Raw genomic sequence first — 15,375 nt, 5'->3', positions numbered from 1 at the left:
AGCCACAAGAGCTCTGATGTTGACAGGAGCGAGAGGGGAAAGGATAGTACCTGCTTGGGAGGAAGGACTTCCTTGGCCCTGACCTTGCCAACTTCTTGGATGAGGAAGATGGGTCCGGAGTGCTAGTGCAGAGTTGCTGAAAGGTCACATGGTGATCCCAGATTTGGGCCACAGAGTCCTTGACTTTATCTCTGAAGAGATTCTCTCCAATACATGGTAGGTCAGCAAGTCACTCCTGCCCCTCTAGTTGGAGATCCGAGGCCTGCAGCCATGCGTGTCTGCAGATGCTGATTCCTGCTGTAGAGACCCTCGATGCAGTTTTGAAAATATTGTAGGCCTAGCAGACCTCATGTTTTCTGCACTCCAGGCCCTTATGCACCAGCAACAGTGTTTTGCTGCTGCTGAGGCAGTTGCTTGGCAAAAGCCTGCACCTGCTTCCAGATGTCCCGCAAACACTGGCTCATATAGAGCTGGTAGGCAGCTATGCGGGCAATGAGCATAGCCCTCTGGAACAACTTTCTTCAAAGAGGATTCATCACCTTGTGATCTTCCCCGGGAGCGTTGAGGAATGGGTTTGTGAACACTTGGCCTTCTTGAGAGCGGATTCGACTACCAATTGGTGAGGCAGCTGTCGCTGGTCAAATCCGAGAGCTTTCTGGACAAGATAAACAGCGTCCACCTTCCTGTTCATGGGAGGCAATGTGAGGGGTTATTCCCACATTCTCAACAGCAACTCCACAAGGATCTGGTGCGTTGGGATTGCAATAATCTCCTTGGGAGGCTCCATGAACTGAAGGACATCAAGCATTTTGTGTCTGGTATTCTCTTCAGTTATTAACTGAAAGGGGGTGGTTTCCACCATCAACCGGACACCTACAACAGGCTAAAGCAGATCAAAAAGTTAGAAAAAGTGAGGCTCTCACCTGACCACGAAACAACAGGCTCCAAGGAAAAGAAGAGACTGAAGGGGACCTCACGGGGATGCATGGTATAATGCATGGTGAGCATGCTCAATGAGGCTCAGTCAAAGTTCTAGAAAGTTTGACATCGTTCTTCGTGCCAAGTTCCATCCAATGTCACCCATGTGAGGACTGCCATCCTGCTTGTCCTTAGAGAAAGCAAAATTGCTTACCTTGTAATAGGTGTTATCCCAGGACAGCAGGATGTAGTCCTCACATATGGGTGACGTCACTGACGGAGCCCTAGTGCGGGAAAACATCTGTCAAAGTTTCTAGAAACTTTTGACTGGCCCTGTGAGGCCACTGAGCATGCCCAGCATGCCATGATATTCTCTGCCACAGGTGTCTCTCTTCAGTCTCGTATGTAGCAATAAGCTTTAGCAAAAATAAAATAATAAAGGTATAAGACCCAACTCCGCGGGGTGGCGGGTGGGTTTCGTGAGGACTACATCCTGCTGTCCTGGGATAACAACTATTACAAGGTAAGCAATTTTGCTTTATCTCAAGACAAGCAGGATGCTAGTCCTCACATATGGGTGATTAGCAAGCTATAGGCTGAGTCATTTTGTAGTGAAGCAACAGTGAAGTATTGTTGTTGAAAATGAGTCAGCCGAAAATCACAGCAGATTGGATGTAGAAGGAGTTGGGATTAAACTGGAAACAAGTTCTTTAAGACAGATTATCCGTAAACTGAATCTTGTCGCCCTTGTTTGTCCAAACAGTAATGAGCTGCAAAGGTGTGAAGAGAACTCCATGTTGCTGCTTTACATATGTCAAGGATTGACACTGAACGATAGTGTGCTACTAAGGTTGACATTGCTCTTACTGAATGTGCCTTTACTCGCCCTTGGAGAGAAAGGCCTGCTTTTTCATAGCAAAACTGTAAGCAACCTGCTAGCCAATTGGATGGAGTATGTTTACCCACTGCTTTACCCGGTTTGTTTCGATCATAAGATACAAAGAGTTGATTGGATGACCTGTGAACTGCAGTGCGGTTTAAGTAAAAGGATAGTGCACGTTTACAGTCCAAGGTATGTAAGGCCCGCTCTCCTTGGTGAGAATGAGGCCTCGGAAAAAATGTGGGTAAAACTATGGACTGGTTTAGGTGGAATTCCGTAACTACTTTGGGAAGGAATTTTGAATGTGTACGGAGAACCACTCTGTCATGTAGGAACTTTGTGTAGGGTGAGTACGTGACAAGTGATTGTAACTCACTAACCCTTCTAGCTGATGTAATGGCTATGAGGAAGATAGTTTTCCATGTGAGAAATTTAAGATCACAGGAATCTATGGGTCCAAAGGGAGAACGCATGAGCCTTGTTAAAACCAGATTCAGGTCCCATTCTGTGACTGGTGGCCGAATTGGTGGTTTAAGGTGAGTTAAACCTCTCATAAATCTAGTGACGAGAGGTTGCGTGGAAATTGGTGCATCTCCCATCTTGTTATGGTAAGCTGAGACCAGAGTCTGAAAGATGGTATAAGTATTCTAGTAGAGAAGTTGTGGGGCAGGAGAAAGGATCAATGTTCTTTACTTTGCATCACAAAGTAAACCTCTTCCATTTCGAAGAATAGTTCTTTCGTGTTGAAGGTTTACGTGAAGCTAGAAGCACTTGAGATACATTGGTGGAAAGATTGAGTGATTGTAAAACCAAGCTTTCAACATCCATGCTGTCAGGGAGAGAGACTGAAGGTTGGGATGGCGTAACCGTCCCTTATCCTGAGTTATGAGAGTGAGATGTACTCCCAGGCGAATGGGATCCCTGACTGAGAGGTCTAGAAGTGTGGAAAACCATACCTGTCAAGGCCAATATGAGGCTATGAGTATCATGGACCCTTTGTCCTGTTGTAGCTTCACTAGTGTTTTGCTTATGAGCGGTATTGGAGGATACGCATATAGTAGGCCTAAGTTCCAAGGGCGAGCAAAGGCGTCCTTGCCTGGCTGCTTTTTCTATTTGTGCAGAGAGTAGAACTTGTCCACTTTGTGATTGAGGTGTGATGCAAAGAGGTCTATTGTTGGTTGACCCCAGCGTTGAAAAATCCTGGTAGCTACTGAGAGATCCAGGGACCATTCGTGTGGTTGGAACTGGCGACTGAGTCGGTCCGCCACTACATTGTGAATGCCTGCCAGATAAGTGGCCCGGAGAAACATTGAGTGTGTCAGGGCCCAGTCCCAAATTTGTGCAGCTTCTTGACAAAGGAGATACGAGCCCGTACCTCCCTGTTTGTTGATGTACCACATGGCTACTGTGTTGCCCGTTTGGATCAGAACAGTCTTGTGTGAAAGGCAGTCCTTGAATGCATGCACCGCATAACGTATAGCTCGAAGTTCCAGGAAATTGATTTGAAAAGTTGATTCGAATTTTGTTCAAGTGCCTTGGGTTTGGAGGTTGTCTATGTGAGCTCCCCAACCTAAGGTGGATGCATCTGTAGTTAACGTTATCTGTGGGACTGGTTGCTGGAAAGGTAGGCCTTTGCGCAAGTTGTTCTTGTTCGCCCACCACATTAGAGATAATCTCAGTTGGGGGGGGGGGGGGGTCACTTGAATTGGATAATGTAGTGGTTGAATGGCTTGGATCCATTGTGACCTTAAAGTCCATTGGGTTATTCTCATGGCCAATCTTGCCAAAGGAGTGACATGAACTGTGGAGGACATGTGGCCTAGTAAGGTTAGAAAGTGATGAGCTGTCACTTGTTTCTGTGAGTAAATGGATTTTGCCCAGAGGGAAAGTGTGTTTGCCCGATCCTCGGGTAGAAAGGATCTTGAGAGGATGGTGTTCAATTCTGCTCCGATGAATTAAAGTAGGTGAGACGGAGAGAGATGGGATTTTTGATAGTTGATGAGAAAACCCATGGAGTGAAGCAGAGAAATTGTTCGACTGAGAGAAGTGAGAGCTCCTTGTTGAGACTGACTTCTGATGAGCCAGTAGTCTAGATATGGAAAGACATGGACACTTTGTTTGAGCAAGTGTCCTGCTGTCGCTCCTTGTGACTTTGGGCAAGTCACTTTACCCTCCATTGCCTCAGGTACAAAAAAACTTAGATTGTAAGCCCTCTGGGGATAGAGAAATACCTACAGTACCTGAATGTAAACCGGTGTGATATCTCAATTGAGATCGAATGTCGGCATATAAAAAAATAAATAAATAAAGTGTCCTGCTATTACTGCCTGACATTTTGTGAATACTCTGGGAGCAGAGGCTAGTCCGAATGGCAGAACTTTGTATTGGAAATGTTGATGGCCCACCATGAAGCACAGATACTTGCGATGAGGAGGGAATATTGGAATGTGAGCGTAAGCATCTTGAAGATCCAGAGAACAAAGCCAATCTCCTGTTTGAAGAAGTGGAAGCATGGTGCCTAGGGAAACCATCCTGAACTTTTCTTTCTTTAGAAATTTGTTGAGATTTCCGAGGTCTAGGATGGGACGTAGGCCCCCTGTTTTCTTTGGAATGAGGAAGTAACAGGAGTAGAATCCTCTGCCCTGCTGAGTCCGAGGCACTAGCTGTACAGCCCTGGCTCTCAGAAGGATGGATAATTCTGCTTGTAGATGAATTAGTTGAGATTCGTGCTGTGCAAAGAAACGTGGTGGAGATTCTGGTGGAATTGAGAGGAAATTGAGTTTGTAACCTCGAGAGACTATGGAGAGTACCCATTGATCTGATGTTATTCTTCGCCAATGTGGGTGAAAATAGGATACTTTTCCTCCCACTGGCAGGATTCAGGAGATGGATTTGTTCTCTGGCCTGGATTTCAAAAACCCGCAGCTGGGCCTGTCTGAGGAGGAGGTTGCGGGCGAGTTGTCCTTGGCTGCCTGGCCTGGGAATGCTGTTGCAGCCTAGTTGGCCTACTCCTAGAGGCTTGGGGGTAGTATCACCTTTGCCTGTAGTATGGGCGTCTGGTTTCCAGCCTAGGTGGTCGACAAGGAGACTGTGTAGAGGGTTCTTGTGGAACCTGTGACAACTGACGTAAGGTTTCTGTATGTTCCTTAAGCTGCTGTACGGCCTCTTGGACTTTTTCACCAAACAAGTTATCCCCCACACATGGCAAGTCAACCAGTTTATCCTGGACCTCAGGCCTGAGGTCCGAGGCCTTAAGCCATGCCCATCTACGAGCAGCAATTCCAGTAGCTGCTGTTCTGGAGGCCGTCTCAAAACTGTCATAGGCCACCCTCACCTCATGTTTTCCGGCCTCTAGGCCTTCATGGACTATGGCATGTGCTGCCTCCTGAAATTGTGTAGGCAAGGAAGTGACAAATTCTTCCATCTGTTTCCAGAGATTCCTCTGATACTGTGTCATATACAGTTGGAAAGAAGACATTCTGGCATTAAGGATGGCACCCTGATACACCTTTCTACCAAGGGAATCGAGAAACCTGTGATCTTTACCAGGTGTGGTTGAGGAGTGTGGACGAATACGTTTTGATTTTTTCTGGGCAGATTCAACTACCTCAGATTGATGTGGTAGCTGTGGTTTTTGGTAACCTGGAGCTGCCTGTACCAAATATGTAGTGTCTACATGCTTGTTTACTGCTGAGATAGAACATGGATGCTCCCAGATCCGGTGTTGGAGATCCAAGAGTACGTCATGTATTGGAATAGCCAATACGTGTTTTGGTGGGTCAACAAACTGCAGAACTTCTAAAGTTTGTTGCCTTGTATCTTGTTCTGCAGTCAGCTTAAAAGGAATGGTGTCTGCCATGTCCTGTATAAAGGTGGAAAAAGACAAATCTTCTGGTGGGGACTTTTTTCTTTGGTCTGGAGGTGAATGCTTAGACATGAAGCCCTCAGAAGATGTGTCAGTCTGCTGATCATCCCAAGAGTCATCTGGATCATCTCTATATGGAGATCTTGGGGAAGACCTGCGTGGGTGATGAAGGCCTGAGGGTCCCGGCTGTGGATCATCCGAGGGGATTAATGGAGACATGTCCTCCACTGTTTTTGGTGGAAGTTTGTCAATGAAATTTTGATATCTCTGTAAGAGTTGTTGAAAAAATGCCAGATCATGGGGTTCAGGATCTTCAAAGGGTGGTTGCATCGATGGAATAGTGGTTGGTATCGATGGAAACGTTGTTGGAAGTGCTAGCAACGGTGTTGAAGACGCCGATGGCGTTGGCATCGAGATTGACCTGGAAGAGGCCGATGGTATCTGTGCGTAAATCGATGTCGATGCCGTGATGAACCTCAGTGCAGTCATCGATTCCATGGTTGTCCTCAGTGTCGACATCAACACCGGCATCAGTGGTACCACCGGCATCGGTAAATCTACCGGCATCGATGCAGTGTGCATCGGCATCGGCGAGTACACCGGGGTTGGCTGTTTTTTCTTTAAAGCCAGTAAATCCGCTTGTCTGATGATATCAGTCAATTCTGGCGTTACAACTGATGGAACCAGAGCAGCTGTAAGCGGTGGCAGAGGCTGAGGTGTCAGATCCTGCACAGAGCCCTGTGGAGGATCAGGCATCGATGGTTGTGAAGGAAGAGACCCAGGCACTGAAGGGACCGATGTTTCTCGGTTCCGTGGCCGCTTCGCCATCGATTCCTCCTGGGGAATGGATCCGGACATCGATGGACGTCGATGTCGATGTTTCGTTTTATGTTGATCAGCAGACTTAGTCGATGCCGTGGACGACGGATGATCTCCCGATCCTTCCGGGCAAGGTTTTTTAAGTAAGACGCTTTTGAAGCTCCAGCCGGAGACGACTTCGATGATGTCGAGGGCGATGGAATAAGTTGTAGGTGGAACAAATGTTCCATTTTTTCTTGCCTAGCCTTCCTTCCCTTTGCCGTCATTTCCGCGCATTTTGGACAATTATTCACGTCATGTTTCTCACCTAGACACATAAGAACATAAGAAAATGCCATACTGGGTCAGACCAAGGGTCCATCAAGCCCAGCATCCTGTTTCCAACAGTGGCCAATCCAGGCCATAAGAACCTGGCAAGTACCCAAAAGATAAGTCTATTCCATGTTACCATTGCTAATGGCAGTGGCTATTTTCTAAGTGAACTTAATAGCAGGTAACGGACTTCTCCTCCAAGAACTTATCCAATCCTTTTTTAAACACAGCTATACTAACTGCACTATCCACATCCTCTGGCAACAAATTCCAGAGTTTAATTGTGCGTTGAGTAAAAAAGAACTTTCTCCGATTAGTTTTAAATGTGCCCCATGCTAACTTCATGGAGTGCCCCCTAGCCATTCTATTATCCGAAAGAGTAAATAACAGATTCACATCTACCCATTCTAGACCTCTCATAATTTTAAACATCTCTATCATATCCCCCTTCAGCCGTCTCTTCTCCAAGCTGAAAAGTCCTAACCTCTTTAGTCTTTCCTCATAGGGGAGCTGTTCCATTCCCCTTATCATTTTGGTAGCCCTTCTCTGTACCTTCTCCATCGCAATTATATCTTTTTTGAAATGCGGCAACCAGAATTGTACACAGTATTCAAGGTGCAGTCTCACCATGGAGCGATACAGAGGCATTATGACATTTTCCGTTTTATTCACCATTCCCTTTCTAATAATTCCCAACATTCTGTTTGCTTTTTTGACTGCCGCAGCACACTGAACCGACGATTTCAATGTGTTATCCACTATGGTGCCTAGATCTCTTTCTTGGGTTGTAGCACCTAATATGGAACCCAACATTGTGTAATTATAGCATGGGTTATTTTTCCTATATGCATCACCTTGCACTTATCCACATTAAATTTCATCTGCCATTTGGATACCCAATTTTCCAGTCTCACAAGGTCTTCCTGCAATTTATCACAATCTGCTTTTGATTTAACTACTCTGAACAATTTTGTGTCATCTGCAAATTTGAATATCTCACTCGTCGTATTTCTTTCCAGATCATTTATAAATATATTGAAAAGTAAGGGTCCCAATACAGATCCCTGAGGCACTTCACTGTCCACTCCCTTCCACTGAGAAAATTGTCCATTTAATCCTACTCTGTTTCCTGTCTTTTAGCCAGTTTGCAATCCACGAAAGGACATCACCACCTATCCCATGACTTTTTACTTTTCCTAGAAGCCTCTCATGAGGAACTTTGTCAAACGCCTTCTGAAAATCCAAGTATACTACATCTACCGGTTCACATTTATCCACATGTTTATTAACTCCTTCAAAAAAGTGAAGCAGATTTGTGAGGCAAGACTTGCCTTGGGTAAAGCCATGCTGACTTTGTTCCATTAAACCATGTCTTTCTATATGTTCTGTGATTTTGATGTTTAGAACACTTCATACATTCTAGGTGTGGGTCGGTGATAGACGTTGTTCTATTAAATGCAGGGCATTTTTTGAAGCCCGTAGCCATTTTTGGTCGACAACCGTCGATGAAAGAATGGGAATTCATGAGAAAAAAATATTTTACTCAAAGAGCAAAATATGAGACAGAGGTACTCACCAGCCGGTGGAAACCCCGAGAGACTTCAATGAGAGAGAATATTATGTGAAAAAATGTGACTTTTCAGTCAGAAATTGTTGTGAGAGACTCGCAACGGCTCCTGCTGCGCGATGCCTACAGCAACGCGGAAAAAAGAAGACTGAAGAGAGACACCTATGGCAGAGAATATCATGGCATGCAGGGCATGCTCAGTGGCCTCACAGGGCCAGTCAAAAGTTTCTAGAAACTTTGACAGAAGTTTTCCCACACTAGGGCTCCGTCAGTGAAGTTACCCATATGTGAGGACGACCATCCTGCTTGTCCTGGGATAAATGTTGTTCTTATAAATAGCTTCTGCCATTTTAGCCAATACTAATAGCAAGCTTACTTGCGTCACCCCTGGAGCCATGTTTCTAAACTCCAGTATGCATATATACAGGCAGATTTGAATGATAGGTTGCAGATTAAGAATAGCACGTCTAAAATTTCTTATCTGAGTTCCTTTAGAACTGTGGAGTAAATACCATCAGGCCATAATGATTTGCTACCACACAAAAGGTATACTGGCAAGGGGAAAAATATGTTTCAACTTATGGTCACATCACACACACTAAACATAGGTTTGCAAAAGTAAAAGATGACAAATTGTAGCAGGAATTACAACAAAGAAAAATAGTAAGAAATGGAAAAATTACTTACCTGAAAATTTCGTTTTCCTTAGTGTAGACAGATGGACTCAGGACCAATGGGTATAGTGTACTCCTGTTAGCAGTTGCAGACGGATCAGATTTCAATCTGACGTCAGCCCCTAGTACATATACCCCTGCAGGAAGTGCAGCTCCTCAGTATTCTTCCTTGCAAAGCGTTGTGGATATATGTTTGACTGACTGATTGATTAACTTAATATGATTAACTTAGATAACTTTTGTTAGAACGTTAAAACTTGATTAACTTGATTAACTTGAACAGATTGGTTGACTATAGCTGGAGACCGCCAGTGTGCTCAACCGGAAAGCGTCGACACCCGGCAGGGTGGATGCCCTAGGGAAAAGAAAGCATGGCTTACCTTTGCATCATTGAAGGACCATGTATAGTGGCAGCCGCGGGTGGGCTGCTGAGTCCATCTGTCTACACTAAGGAAAACGAAATTATCAGGTAAGTAATTTCTCCATTTCCTAGCGTGTAGCAGATGGACTCAGGACCAATGGGATGTATAAAAGCTACTCCCGAACTGGGTGGGAGGCTGCCCGTGGTCCATTAAGGATTACTCTTGCAAATGCTGTGTCCTCCCGAGCCTGAACATCCAGACGGTAGAATCTGGAGAAGGTATGGATGGAGGACCACGTTGCCGCCCTGCAGATCTCGGCAGGTAACAGCATTCTAGTTTCTGCCCAGGAAACCGCCTGGGCCCTGGTGGAATGGGCCTTGACCTGTAGAGGTGGTGGGTTTTCCCGCTTCTACGTAGGCCGCTTTGATGACTTCCTTGATCCAGTGGGCAATGGTTGCCCGCGAGGCCACTTCCCCTTGTCTCTTTCCGCTGTGAAGGACGAAAAGATGGTCCATCTTTCGTACTGGTTCCTACATTTCCAGGTATCTTGATAGGAGTCTGCCGATGTCGAGATGACGCAGACTACGGGCTTCTTCCGGCTTTGTCAAGCCGTCCATCGCAGGTAGTGAGATGGTTTGGTTAAGGTGGAAGTCTGAGACCACTTTAGGGAGGAAGGAGGGAACCGTGCGTAGCTGGATGGTCCCCGGAGTGAGTCTGAGAAATGGCTCACGGCAGGATAGGGCCTGTAGCTCTGATATGCGGTGGGCCGAGCACACGGCCAGCAAGAACACCATCTTTAAGGTTAGCAGACGGAGGGACAGGCCTCGGAGGGGTCTGAATGCGGATCCCTCTAGGAATTCCAGGACGAGGTTGAGGTTCCACAGTGGCACTGGCCACTTTAGTGGTGGGCGAATGTGCTTGACTCCTTTCAGGAAGCGTGATACATCTGGGTGCGAGGCTAAGCTGTCGTCTTCGATCCTGGGGCCGTAGGATGACAATGCGGCCACCTGTACCTTGATGGAGTTGAGGGACAGACCCTTCTGTAGTCCGTTCTGTAAGAATTCCAGGATCACGGGAACTTTAGAGGAACGTGGTTTGACATTGTGGTCTTCGCACCAGGCCTCGAAGACTCTCCAGATCCTTATGTATGTTAGAGATGTAGAGAATTTGCGTGCTCGGAGGAGAGTATCTATTACTGCCCCCGAGTATCCCCTCTTTCTCAGGCGGGCCCTCTCAATGGCCATACCGTAAGAGAGAATTGAGCTGGGTCCTCGTGGAGAATGGGACTTTGTTGTAGCAGATTCCCTGTGTGGAGGCAGGGGTAGTGGACTCCCTGCTAGTAGTCTTCTCATGTCTGCGTACCAGGGTCTTCTTGGCCAGTCTGGGGCCACCAGAAGAACAAGTCCCCAGTGCCGCTGAATCTTGTGAATGATTGCGCCCAGTAAGGGACATGGCGGAAAGGCGTATAGCAGGGTCCCCAGTGGCCAGGCCTGTACCAGGGAGTCGATCCCCTGGGACTGCAGATCCCGCCTGCGGCTGAAGTATCTGGGTACTTGAGCATTGGATCTGTTTGCTAGAAGATCCATGTGTGGAGTCCCCCACCAATGCACTATCATCTTGAAGACTGTGGGTGACAGCTTCCATTCTCCTGGGTTTAGACTTTCCCTGCAGAGGAAGTCTGCCGTGGTGTTGTTCTTCCCGGCGATGTGGACAGCGGAGATGTCCTGGAGATTTGTTTCCGCCCAAGCCATCAGCGGGTCTATTTCTAGGGGCACCTGTTGGCTTCTGATTCCGCCCTGCCGGTTGATGTAGGCTACTGTCATGGCGTTGTCCGACATCACTCTGACCGCTTTGACTCGAAGTCTGTGGGCGAACCGCAGGCAGGCTAATCTGACCGTCCGTGCTTCTAGGCGGTTGATGTTCCACCCCGCCTCTTCTTCGTTCCACCGCCCTCGAGCGGTTAACTCTTCGCAGTGTGCTCCCCACCCGTGAAGGCTGGCATCTGTGGTGAGCAGGGTCCAGGTTGGGCTCTTGTGGCTGGTCTGTAGCCACCACCTTAGTTTGGTCCGGACTCTGCCCGGTATTGGTAGACGTACGGAGTAGTTCTGGGATCGTGGACTCCACTGTGATAGGAGTGAGCGTTGCAGGGGCCTCATGTGGGCCCGCGCCCATGGCACCACTTCCAGTGTGGATACCATTAGTCCGAGGGCTTGCAGGTAATCCCATGCTGTGGGACGGAGGGCGCTCAGCAAGGTCTGGAGCCGGTCCCACAGCTTTGATCTCCTCGTAGGGGTCAGGCTGACCTTGTCTTCCTTGGTGTCGAATCGGACTCCTAGGTATTCCAGCGACTGCGAGGGCTGTAGGGAGCTCTTGTTTGTGTTGACTACCCAACCTAGGCTTTCTAGTAGAGCTATGACTCTGTTGGCTGCTTGGTGGCTTTCCTCCGGTGATTTTGCTGTGATCAGCCAATCGTCCAGGTAAGGATGAACGAGGATTCCTTCCTTCCTGAGTGTTGCCGCCACCACTACTATTACCTTGGTGAACGTTCGGGGTGTGGTGGCTAGCCCGAAGGTTAGTGCCCGGAACTGGTAGTGACGATTCAGGACCTTGAAGCATAGGTAGCGCTGGTGTTCCTAATGAATTGGGATGTGTGAGTAGGCCTCTGACAGGTCCAGGGAGGTGAGGAACTCTCCTGGCTGTACTGCACGTATGACCGATCGTAAGGTTTCCATGCGGAAGCGTGGGATCCTTAGGTGCCGGTTGACCGACTTGAGGTCCAGGATGGGCCTGAATGTACCCTCTTTCTTGGGTACGATATAGTAAATGGAGTAATGTCCAGTATTTGTTTCCCGAATAGGTACCGGGGTTATGGCCTCGAGGTCCAGAAGTCTGGTCAGTGTAGCTTCCACTGCCGCCCTCTTGCGGGGGTCGTGGCAGGGAGATTCCACGAACTTGTCCGGAGGAGTTCGAAGGAAGTCCAGGTAGTACCCTTCTCGGATGATGGTTAGGACCCACTTGTCCGAAGTTATCTCAACCCATCTGCAGTAGAATAGGGTTAGCCTGCCCCCTATGGCTTCTTTCCTTGGATTGGTCGGCTGGATCTCATTGTGGGGTGCGGCTGGGGCCTGGACCCGAGCTGGTTCCCCTCTTGCTGTGTTTGTTCCGAAAGGACTGGGTCCTGCCCGTAGGGCGGGGCGCTTGAAAGTTATTCTTGTACGGGTTGAAGCGCTGTGAGCTTCTGCCCCTGGTGGACCTGGGAAAGGGGCGCTGGTTTCTCTTCGTCTTGTCTTCCGGCAGGCGAGGTAACGGGAAGTCGCCCCATTTGTTAGCCAGTTTCTCTAGTTTGCTGCCGAACAGGAGGGATCTTTTGAAGGGCATTCTCGTGAGGCGTGTCTTGGAGGAGGCGTCGGCCGACCAATTTCGAAGCCAGAGTTGTCTCCTGGCTGCAACTGTGGATGAGACTCCTCTGGCAGCTGTGCGCACTAGATCGGAAGCGGCGTCAGTGAGGAATGATAGAGCTGATTCCATGTCTTCTCCCGGGGTGTTGTTCCTGGCTTGGGATAAACAGGAACGTGTCACCACGGTGCAGCAGGTCACAATTTGCAGAGACATGGCTGCCACCTCAAAGGCTTGTTTTAGTATGGCTTCCAGGCGCCGGTCGTGTGAGTCCTTGAGCGCCGCTCCTCCCTCCACCGGGATGGTAGTACACTTAGTGATCGCGCAAACCATGGCGTCCACTCTGGGGCACGCCAGAAGTTGCTTGGTTGCTGGGTCCATGGGGTACATGGCCGCTAAGGCTCGACCCCCTTTGAATGAGGACTCCGGCGCATTCCACTCCAGGTCAATTAGCTGTTGTGCCGCCTGTAAGAGAGGAAAATAGCAAGACATCTGTCGAAGACCCTCCAGCAGGGGGTTCATTCTCGGTTCCCCCTGGGTGCCTTGGCTCGGGATAGCGAGTTCCGAAAGGCATTGGGATACAAGGTCCGGAAGCTCATCCTATGACAAGAAGTGTCTCATGGTTCGGTGTGGCTCTGTCCCCAAAGGAAGTTCTCCCTCCTCAAGGGGCTCGACTTCTTCCTCGGAGAAATCCGTGTCCCCGTAGGTGGGGCTTCTGGGTGGTGGGAGCCTGTGCCTAGGCCTTGAGGGTCCTGGGGCATGAGGGTCTTCCGGTATCGCATATGGCTGGACGCCCGGGATTCAGTCTGCATCTTGACAAAGGCGTGAATCCCCTTGAATAACTCTACCCAGGAGATTGATGCTGGGTCTAGGTTGAAGGGCGCCGGATCCCTGGGGGTCCCCGTCTGTGGTATGGACTCGCTGGGGCCTGCTAGGTCCGGGGTGCCCCCTGAAGAGCTAGCCCTGTGCCCTGGGTGAGACAGGCCCTGACCTGGATCTACCAGGGCCTCCTCACAGTGTGAGCATAGGGCGTCTGCTTCCTCGCTCTGTGCGGCTCTGATGTGGCATGCTGGGCAGAGGCCTTGAGCTTTAATTCATGTTTCTGGAGGTGCCATTTCTGTGGACGCGTAAGCTCTTATGCGCTCCATTGCGTCTGATATGTGCGCGCAGATGTGCGCCTAGCCGTAGATGTGCGCCTTGTACTGTGCGCGTAAGATATGCGCGTAAGGTTTATGTGCGCCTAAGATTAGGCGCACAAGAGATTTTGTGCGGTTAGCTTAATTTGCGCGCTCGGATCGGGCAGCGGGAGGCGCGGCGAACAAGGCTAAGATGGCGACGGCGAGCAATATGGCGACCTCCTCGGAGGGCTTCACGTGGGCAGACCCTAGGATGGCCGGGGCCTAGCCCTTCTAGGGCGGATCAACCCGGCGGCACAGACTTCCGATCGCCGACCTGTGCTCCTCCTCGATCTTCGGAGACCGGCTTAAAGTAGAAGATTTCCACCTTACCTTGTCTTCGGCACTTCCCGGTTTCGTCCCGGGCAGTCTCCGGCTGCGGGGGGAGAGGGTAAGTACCTTCACTGCCGCGCTTGAGGGGATGCACCCGCTGCTTCTCAGCCGCGCCCGATATTGGGGGCTAAGTCCTCGCCGCGATTCGGCTCCGGACCGAGGCTGCCTCTACGCCGTGCCCGAACTCCTCTCGCTTGGGGGCTAGGTCCCTGCCGTGATTCGGCCACCAGTCCAAGGCTCTCACCTCCGAGGGACCACGGAAATCACCTCGGGAAACTCAACTGGGGGAGGGACCCGAGGGTATCACCGCAGGAGTGCGGGGCTCGTCTTCTTTTCTTCAATTTTTTTCTTTTAGATTTGGTCTAACGCTGTGAGAGTGTGCAGATAGCTCCTAACTGCTTTGGAGACGGAAAATACTGAGGAGCTGCACTTCCTGCAGGGGTATATGTAGTAGGGGCTGACGTCAGATTGAAATCTGATCCGTCTCCAACTGCTAACAGGAGTACACTATACCCATTGGTCCTGAGTCCATCTGCTACACGCTAGGAAAATGCTGATAAAACCTAAGAAGAACTGCTGAGAGAAAGGAAGACTCAGCTGAATAAAAATGAGCAAACTTTGAAGAATGAGAGTCTTGAGGCAACATCCTGCTGCAGATTCATATGAGGAATGCCCTCTTACAATGGCTGTTCTGTCCCCAGTAAAGGGTACATGTTTGTGTCTGTATACATCGCAGCCCACCTGTGTTTACTACAGCCCCTCCCTCCTGAGAACTCGTGACACTTTCTGTAACCCAGGACAAAAGTCTGGGAGCCTTGCCTTTAAAGGGAGTTTGCCTTTAACAGAAGCCCCCTCCCCTCTGTTCCTCCCATTGGGAAAGGGTCTACATGCTTTCTCAATCTAACTTGGGTCTTCTCAGGTGCCTTATTGGCTCTTCATATCCCCTCCTGTGTCACAAGGATCCTCGGCTCGCCACCATTGGATCTCACCCCTAGCCCCAGCCTGTGGGGACATTTCCTATAATCACTCTCCAAGACTGTGGGCCAGTCTCAGCCACGCCATGTAGAAGACACA

The 15,375-nt window shown here is 49.1% G+C and overlaps 1 protein-coding gene across 4 annotated transcripts in view; it reads right to left on the bottom strand.

Annotated features, from left to right (window-relative positions):
- Nucleotides 1-15,375, bottom strand: part of LOC115084728 (serine-rich adhesin for platelets-like) — an 859,145-nt gene that overhangs the window by 453,872 nt on the left and 389,898 nt on the right. The gene's annotated exons all lie outside the window — the stretch shown is intronic.

The sequence above is a fragment of the Rhinatrema bivittatum genome, chromosome 2 (assembly GCF_901001135.1).
Source record: "Rhinatrema bivittatum chromosome 2, aRhiBiv1.1, whole genome shotgun sequence".
In the NCBI taxonomy this organism is placed as follows: Eukaryota; Metazoa; Chordata; class Amphibia; order Gymnophiona; family Rhinatrematidae; genus Rhinatrema; species Rhinatrema bivittatum.
This window is presented reverse-complemented; position numbering and strand designations above follow the sequence as displayed.